The following is an 8,639-nucleotide window of genomic DNA, read 5'->3' on the forward strand; positions in this document are numbered from 1 at the left end:
TGCAAGGGTGTCTTGAACAGAAACCCTTGTTGAAATTCCAGAATGCTCCTGCAACCCCACACCCTTGCTTTGGTGCTGCACCTGTATGGCCTGCACGCGCACTGGCTCCCCCGCCCCTGCCTGGGCTTGATGCACTGGAAAGGGCTGGTACGTCACCAGTAGGCCACTAGCTGTGTGAGAAGATGCTGATGACAGGGTGGATGACATCCATTGCATCCACAATTCGTGGTCTACTTCTCCCCATGGCATGCAGGATTGATGCTGATTCTGGCCCTAAACTCCTCATCATAACTTAACCATGCAATCCCCAAAATGCATCTGGGCCTTACGTATGATATCCATGTATTTTAATAACGCTATTGCCCTGTCCAGATGTTTCTCACAATATATACTAGTGTATATGAGGAACGCTGAGGTCCAGTTCTCTATGTTGATGGGGACCCTGGGTCTCCTCGTCAGTTCTCACTTCTCTTCCTTTGAACCTTCTTTGGCCTGTATCTCCCTATGGAGCAGCTTGAATACATAGACGTATTCATGTTTCCATATCCTATTCCTCATTTTCTCTGAAAAGTGTGACCCTAAAGGCATCGCCAGGCCCATATACGGTATCTTCTTTCGGTGCTTATCTTCGCTTTTATCATCCTTCCCTTCACGCCCCTCCTCTTTGTCCGTCTGGACACGGGCCAACTAACTGTTTTCCCCCGCTGTCTTTCGCACCTATCGTGGGCGCCGCTGCTGCCCCTGCGTGAACCCCTGTATCTCTTACCAAACCATCCCAACACCCACCGATCGGCAGGCTTTTTTTCCTCCCTGCCTTTGGCCCCCCATCCCAAATGGTCCACCAGTCGCCCTCACCTGATAGACTCGCCTGAGTCTCCTCCTTTGTAGCTGGTTTTCGTCTGTCTGGCCGCCTTTGTCTTGCCCTTGGCCGCACTTCCCTCCTGCAAAACACCAACATTTCTGGTTGCCTTCTCTGGCGCCCCAGTGACCTGTTCATTCACATCATCATCATCCCGCACTTCGCCCTCTTCCAATTCGTCACTCTCATCCTCATAATCCAGCTGTAACTATGTCTCATCCTCAGCAGGCGTCCACATCACCTTATGCACAGCTCTCTTTTGTCTTTTCCCACTTTTTGCCATCACTCCACTGCGTTCTTCTGTACTTGCCACTGCTGCCCGCTCCCTCGGTGGAGGGTAGGCTGCCGCGGACCCCCCTACTGCTTCTTGCCAGCGCTTCGGAGCCATTTTGCACCCCACTGGCACCACCCAGTTTCTACCAGCCTCCAATGTCGGTTGGCGCCCCCCCAGGCTACTCCCACCTGAAGGGGCCCCAGCACCACCAGGTGTCTTTGCCATCCTGGCTGTCCCTGCCCCACTCCCTGGCTGATGTGACTCCTCCACCCACACCAACACCCACTTCCCCCGGGACCCCCCTGACCTCTAGTCCTACTCTATGGCTGCTTTCTCCTCCTCTGTTGGGGTAGGGGGCCCACTGCCCCATGGGTCAAAACACCCACCCTCCCTGGCTGCACACATGGCACTCCATTTGCTCTCCATATCTTGGATGATCCGCTGCTGTTCGCTGAATTTTTTCTTCTAAATCCAGCCCTGCGCATCTGGGGAGTATGGGCTGAGGGGTCTGATCCCTGATGTGTCCTGCGCTACTTCCAGGCCAGCCTTGGGGGCCACAACTGTGACCCTCCCCCCACTACTGCAGTACTAGTGTGTTGGGCTGCCCCACTCCCTGCAGTCTGATGCCCATTCCCTGGGAAAGGCCTTCAAGTGAGGTCCATAGGGGCCTCCTCTCCCAGGGAAACCTCCCCATGCTGTCTGTTGCTGGCTCCAGCGTCTTGCTGGGCCAGTTCATGGATCCCCTCCCCTTGAGGCCTGGCTTTACTTCTTTGGCCTGCGGCTCCAGCATGCTGCTGGGCCGCTCCCTTGTTGGCACGCCCCTCCCCTGGATCCTTTGACCGGACGGGCACCAGCTCGGCCGCAGCGTAGTGCTGGGCTGTGTCATCACTCGACGGTCCCGCCCCCCCTGCCTCACCTGTTCCTCCACTGCTGTGAGATCCGGCAACCGCATGGGCAGGCTCGGAAGCCTGTCCCCGCGTCTCGGCTGCGTCTGCTTTGGCTGGCCCCGCCTCCTGCTGCCCACGGATCTCTTCAACGGTGGTGGCTCTTCCCTGCACGCCGCCACCGTAGCCGCAACACATGCCGAGGGGTACCGCGGCCTTCAGACCATGCCGACCCACACTTGGTCCAAGACTCCCAGCCTCAGCAGGTCCTCACGTCCCGCTTGGCACAGAACTCCCAGTGTGGCCCGCACCTGCGTCGAAATCGGACTCTGCTATCTACGCTGCTCCAGGTAAGCCGGCCTGCTAATTTATTACTGCTTGGTCCTACACTCGGTGCCCGCACCAGTCGACAAACTGGTTGCTCAATTTCCTGCCTACACACTCACTAGCTACCCCCTCACTAACTTAATGCTAACAACCTCCCCCGGTGGTTCTAGGTGCAGGATGAGGAAGGGGCCCTCCTCCCCTGCACCTTTATAGCCACCCTAAACCCTCCCCTAGACCAACCCCTTGACCCCCCAACCCAGCTTGTCCTTCCGCTTTGCGCGAAGACCCCCGGGGGAAGACTGGTCTCTCGACCCTGCTTCCCCCGGGACTCAACATTGGCAGCTTAGCCGAAAACTCTTTCCAAGGCAGAAATTCACTGTCCTGCTAAGAAAGCAAAACATGTAATATTTTATTCCCATCTCAAAGATTGGAATATCTTAGTTACAGGGGTCTACAGAGACAGATTTCTCTCATTAATTTACATATCCATGGATGTTCTCTCCTAAATCTAGCTCCCATTTATTCTGTGGATTTAGTAATGGATCAGAAGAGTTAGTCATCAACGACTTTGCCAGTTTTGCCCTATGGTGCTGCCATATGGGGGATATCGGGAGTGCTCAACGCTTCAACTGAAGGAGAACAGTTTCTGTAGAAGACTGTTTGGTCTTAGCCCAAGTAGCTCACAATTCTTTCTTCGTGAAGAATTGGTTTTATCATTTGTAGAAGATCATATCAAAGTTGCTCTGCTCCGCCTATGGTTGGCAGCCTAGAGTATTCCACACACATCTCTTAATCGAGAGGTGATCTTAAATTTTAAAACTGTGATAATGGGCTGAATATCCCATGGTTGGGTTCTATAAAGAGAACTACCCAGACTTTGGGCTGACCTGATCTGTTCTCTTCTCCCCACATGTTGGGCCAGGATGTGAGGGGAAAGATTAAGGCGTTATCTATGGGACCTACCTCTGATATTAGGGAGAGAAGTGCTTTGGCCAGACTGATGATGAGAGAATATTTGGTTATCAAAGTTTGTGATGGTCCTAAGCCGTACCTTTCCTTGATAAGAAATGTCTGGGAACGCTCATTGCTAACCAAGTTTCAGGTTGGCTCTATTCAAAGCTATCTCTGCTTACCAACTGGCCGGTATGATCCAAAAAGCATATTAGTATGCCCTGTGACAACTCTTCTCTGCAAACACTAAAGCACTTTACCTTTTTTGCTGCTACTACGAGCCTTTTAGGCACACTTATTTATTACCTAGTCTTAAAGCTCACAGGTTTTGGCAATATTGACTGTTTATTTTCTTTGTATGTTGACTGAGCCGGCAGCTTGTTATGCAGTGGGAGGATTTTTAAAATGCGCCCTGAATTGGCATTATTATATGGACATGAAGGTACTTTTCTGTCTTTATTTTATTATCTGTTATTTATGGTCCTCATGAGATTTTTAGAAGTGATGTTTTACTATTAAATTTAAATGGATGTCGTTTGTGTCTTCTATGGCCCAATTGTGGTCGAATAAAGATTTTACTGATTCTAACGCTAGTCACCAACATACTATACAGTCTTGAAATTCCTTTTCTATCAATTATTTCCACTGCTAATATTGCCTCCAAAAGATTGAACTTGGGCACTGTCTCCAGTTTATTTGTGTAATTTTTCAGGCCAGGTGGCAGTTGCAAATATCCCAAAAACTGACTTCTTTGACAGTTCCTCAAATTACTTAATATAATTGAAGTCTCAGACATCGCTTAGCTTCGACACACCTATCAAGTTGTATATTGATTTTTTCCATTTTAACTTGAGATTTAAGGCATCTCCAGTTTTAGAAACTTAATTTATCTTGGAATGGTGTTGTCTGGTTGCTGGTCATGTAGCAGCATGTCGTCCACATAAAGCAACATTCTAACTTCCTGGCTGTTATTCCACTGAAGCTCTGGTACCCTCGAAGATTAGGGCGGTTCTGATGCAGAGATCCACTGATGAGAATGACTGGGCTGGTGGGGCTTTTGCAAGTAGATCCCTGACTAACACAGAACAACGGTTTTCTCAAATAGAGAAGGTCATTGCTATCCACTGGGGATGCCACCATTTCCACCTATATGTGTATGGGAAACCTTTTCTGGTCACCATTGACCATTAGCAATTAATTCCACTGTTCATAGGAACAGCATTGAAACGACCACCGGGAATAGAAAAGTGGATGCTCCAGTTGAAAGAGTACGACTGTAGGGTACCGCCCTGGGTCGAATAACCCGGCAGACTACTCATCCAGGCATCCTTGGGCTAGTGAGGAAGACGACACAGAGGAAACTGAAGAGTATGTTTGGTATGTGGTTGGCTGGTCTCGCCTGATAATTCTATCCCTTGAAGACCTGTGTCGTGCCACCACCCAGAACGAATGTCTACCGAAAACACTGGAGACGGTAAAAACGAACAAGTGGCACAATTTCAAAAGCCGGCGGGTGTTAGAAAACCTATATCATGTCCGCCAAGAATTGAGTGCTGATCCAAATGAATGTATTTTACTAGGGCATCGTCCGGTCATCCCTGCTTCGCTCACCGAAAGGGGGATTCAACTGGCCCATGCCAGTCACCAGGGTATGGTGAAGACCAAGGGTCAACTCCGAATCAAGGTATGGTTCCCCCTAATGGATGAGACGGTAGAAGAAGCTGTCAGGTCCTGTCTGTGGTGTCAAGCATCGGGGGGTGCCAATCCTCCACCCACCATACTAACTGAGAGAGGTCCAAGTGGTCCGTGGGTATACGCCAGCATGGATTTTGGAAGTCTCCCAGATGGAAGGCATACTCTGGTGATGATTGGCGATTATTCCAAATATCCGTAAGTAGAACTCCTGTCTTCTCTAAGTGCGTCTGAAGTGGTACCCAAGTTGGAAAAATTAATGGTTACCCATGGATTGATCAAAGAGATCAGAACTGATAATGGTCCTTCCTTTCAGGGGCAGGAAATAGCCTCTTTTCTCAGCTCCTTGGGAATTGTCCACAAGAAAATCACTCCAAGGTGGCCCCAAGCTAATGGAGATGCCGAGCGCTTCATGAGGACTCTGAACAAGGTCATCCAGATTGCCTCAGCAAACCAACAGTCGCCGAACAGGCCATTTACTCTTTCTTACGAGACTATAAGCAGACCCCCACTCTACCACAGGAGGAGCGCTTAGGCACCTTTCAATGGGAAGGATCATTGTGGACTCTATTCCTCACCATCCGAAATGGGATCATCTAGTCTACGAGCGGAGGAAGAAGTCCAATGAGAAGGTCAGTCAGCGGCGAAGAGCCAAGAGTTCAAGTCTATGAGTAAGTGACTTGGTGCTTGTTCTGGATTGGCATCTAGGTAGCAAGTTTAGGCTACTGTTCGACAGTGATCCCTGGCACCTTGTTTCTCTGCGAGGCACTCAGGTCACTGCGTGTCATGGGCAGGAGACCATACCTAAATTAGGAACATTTCAGCATATAAAAAGTTCCATCCCCGCCAAGGCAGTGTCCCAGATGTCGAGGACCATGATAGAGGGGCCATCAATTTTGTCGACTGGTCTGAAAGCAAACAACTGGAAAGTAGATCAGGTGAGAGTATTGATCCGAGAATCTAGAGTCCTGGCGCGGTACCAAATCCCCAAGGGATTCCTGTCAACTGAGAGGCTGATCTCAAACAGGGTCATGATTCTCGAACCAGGTACAGCCTCCGTAGCATTCCCAGGCCCTCGACCAGACTTAAACTGAAGAGCTGTTATGTCCATGGTGTGAGGTAAATCCCTTATCCCAGTTATGGTCAGTGTGAGTCGATATTATTATACTTGGGACTTTTTTCCACAAAATGTCAATTTATTTTGATATTCTTCATGTTGTTTAAAACGCTACTTTGCGTGATGTTTTCTATTTTGGGGATGAATATAATTTCACCCGTTGCGATGACATCACCCCAGGTGTCGTTAACATGGTGGTGTAGAACTAGGGGTGTTTGGGTGATGTGCCCCAAGCTCTTCCTCAGCAACAGGACATGTGTTTTTTAGTACTCCTGAGCATGTAAACCCAAAGGTAAACATTATGGGTGTGGGTCACCTACCCTCACGCCCTAATGTTAGTGTTCAAGACCAACGGCGAGCATATCGATCGAACAACTGTTGTCCTAGTTCATCCAGACAACAGAGGCTGTACTCACAACTATTTAGCGAGGACACAAATAAACAGGAAATGTTCGCAGCTGGCTGAATAGTAGAGATTATTTACTGTTTGACCAGCAGCCTTGCAAATAGCAGAAAAACCTCATTGTTTACCTGCCCACTGGCTAAAAAGTAAAGATTCTGCACTGTTTGGCCAGAAGCCATGCAAGGAAGGAAACTTCACAGTTTACCCGACTGCTGGCTAAATAGAAGAGATTATGTACTATTTGGCTGACAGTCATGCAAATAGCAAAGATACTTTACTATTTACCTTGCCTGTTGGCTGACAGTCGAGAAAATAGCAAAGAAACTGTACTATTTACCCTGCCAATTTCTAAATAGCAAACATTATGCACTATCTGTCCAACTGCCAGGCAAGTTGCCAAGACACTTCTCTCTTTATGCAGCTGCTGGCAAAACATCATACATTGCAGAAATGACATACTTGGCCAATGGCTTTGCAAATAGCAAAGAAATGTCACTGTTTATCTAGCTGAATGGAAGAGATGATGTAATATTTAGCTGCTGGCCTTGCAAATAGCATATAAACATAATTATTTTCCTGCCCCTTGATAAAATAATAGAATTGATGTACTGTTTGGCCAGCACACATGCACATGGCAAAGAAACTTAATTATTAATGATGTGTCGGCTGGCTAGACAGCACACAGTATGTACAATTTGGCTATTACCCATGCAAATAGCAAAGAAACGTCATTATTCATGTGGCGGCTGGCTAGAGAGCACACAGTATGTATATACAATCTGGTCATTAGCCATGCAAATAGCAAAGAAACTTCACTATTACCTGACTACTGTCTAAACAGCTCAAATTAAGTACTATAAAGCTCAGCACAGATTTCAACCGAGACTTACCACCAGCTAGAACTGCAGACAAGGAGTGAGCACAATTGGCACTCATCTCCAAGGGCCAAGACAGCATGACCATGGGAGGCTCATTATGGAGCTGTCACATGCCCCACAAATGCTCCTGCTCTTTGAAGTTTACCTGAAGAGACGAGTAATGATAAATATGATTAGCTACTTTGCAAGTTTGGGTGAAGGTGTCTACTCTTCTGTTGCCATTCACATGCATTTACTCACAAACACAAGGGGGTGTACCAGGCCTGATGTAGGATTACCCAAAGGCTCCATGTTATCAGAACACCTCCTTTTCTGCTCTGAGTTTACATGCAATAAATCAGTGCATTCTGCGATTAGTAATTCTTGCTCAGTTCAGTTAAACAAATCAGACTCAAAAACCTGAAAACAAAGATTTGTGTAAAAGCAAAGGCCAGAACTGGAAATGTTATATCCAAGTGACATGATGCCCACAGATATTTAAGGTGATATTTCAAAATAGAAACAATTGCCTAGGGCACCTATGCAAGTTACTAACTCACTATAATAGTTTGGCTTATCTCCAATCCAAAGCCAGAGAGAAGAAAAGCTATCATTCTTAAAAGAAAACCAATCCATTTACTAGCCAAATGTCAGTCTACATTTTTGTCAAATGCCTTCGTAGTTATGTTCGGCAAGTAAATATTAAATAAGACTAAATGATTGCACAGTTGGTAAAAACATCATCATTTGAGATCTAATTCATTTAAATTGAAGTGGCAGGGACCACTGATAAAAGTAAAATCTTCTTTCCAAATGTGTGATTCTTAAAACCCAGCTCCTTTGCATTTATAGAACTGTTGAATCAGCGGATGTTCCAAATTCTTTGGTATTATTATCAGTCATTTACAAAGCACACATCTTGGCGCTGAAAGACTATCAGTTCTAGGGAGCTTCTGTTGGGACAAGTGAAACTAAGTCTATTTGTCAACAACTGTCCTTTGTACAGAAAAAAGCCTTGTTTTTAAGTTTTTTTCAGAAATTTCGTAGATTTTGATCGGTACTTAGATATAGTGGCATGTTGTTCCATAGTTGAGCAACTCTGACCTGGAAAGCTCTACCTCCCTGTATTATCTTTTTAAAAGGGGGCACAAATACCAGGTGGGCATCAGATGATCTCAGCTTTCGGGCTGGTCTGGAGGGTTTTACTTTTAGCTGTAAAGCCTTGGGTCCTGTGCCTTGTGTAGTATACACAGGGCTTTGAATATGCACCGCTCC

Source organism: Triturus cristatus, chromosome 11 (assembly GCF_964204655.1).
Source record: "Triturus cristatus chromosome 11, aTriCri1.1, whole genome shotgun sequence".
Lineage (NCBI taxonomy): Eukaryota > Metazoa > Chordata > Amphibia > Caudata > Salamandridae > Triturus > Triturus cristatus.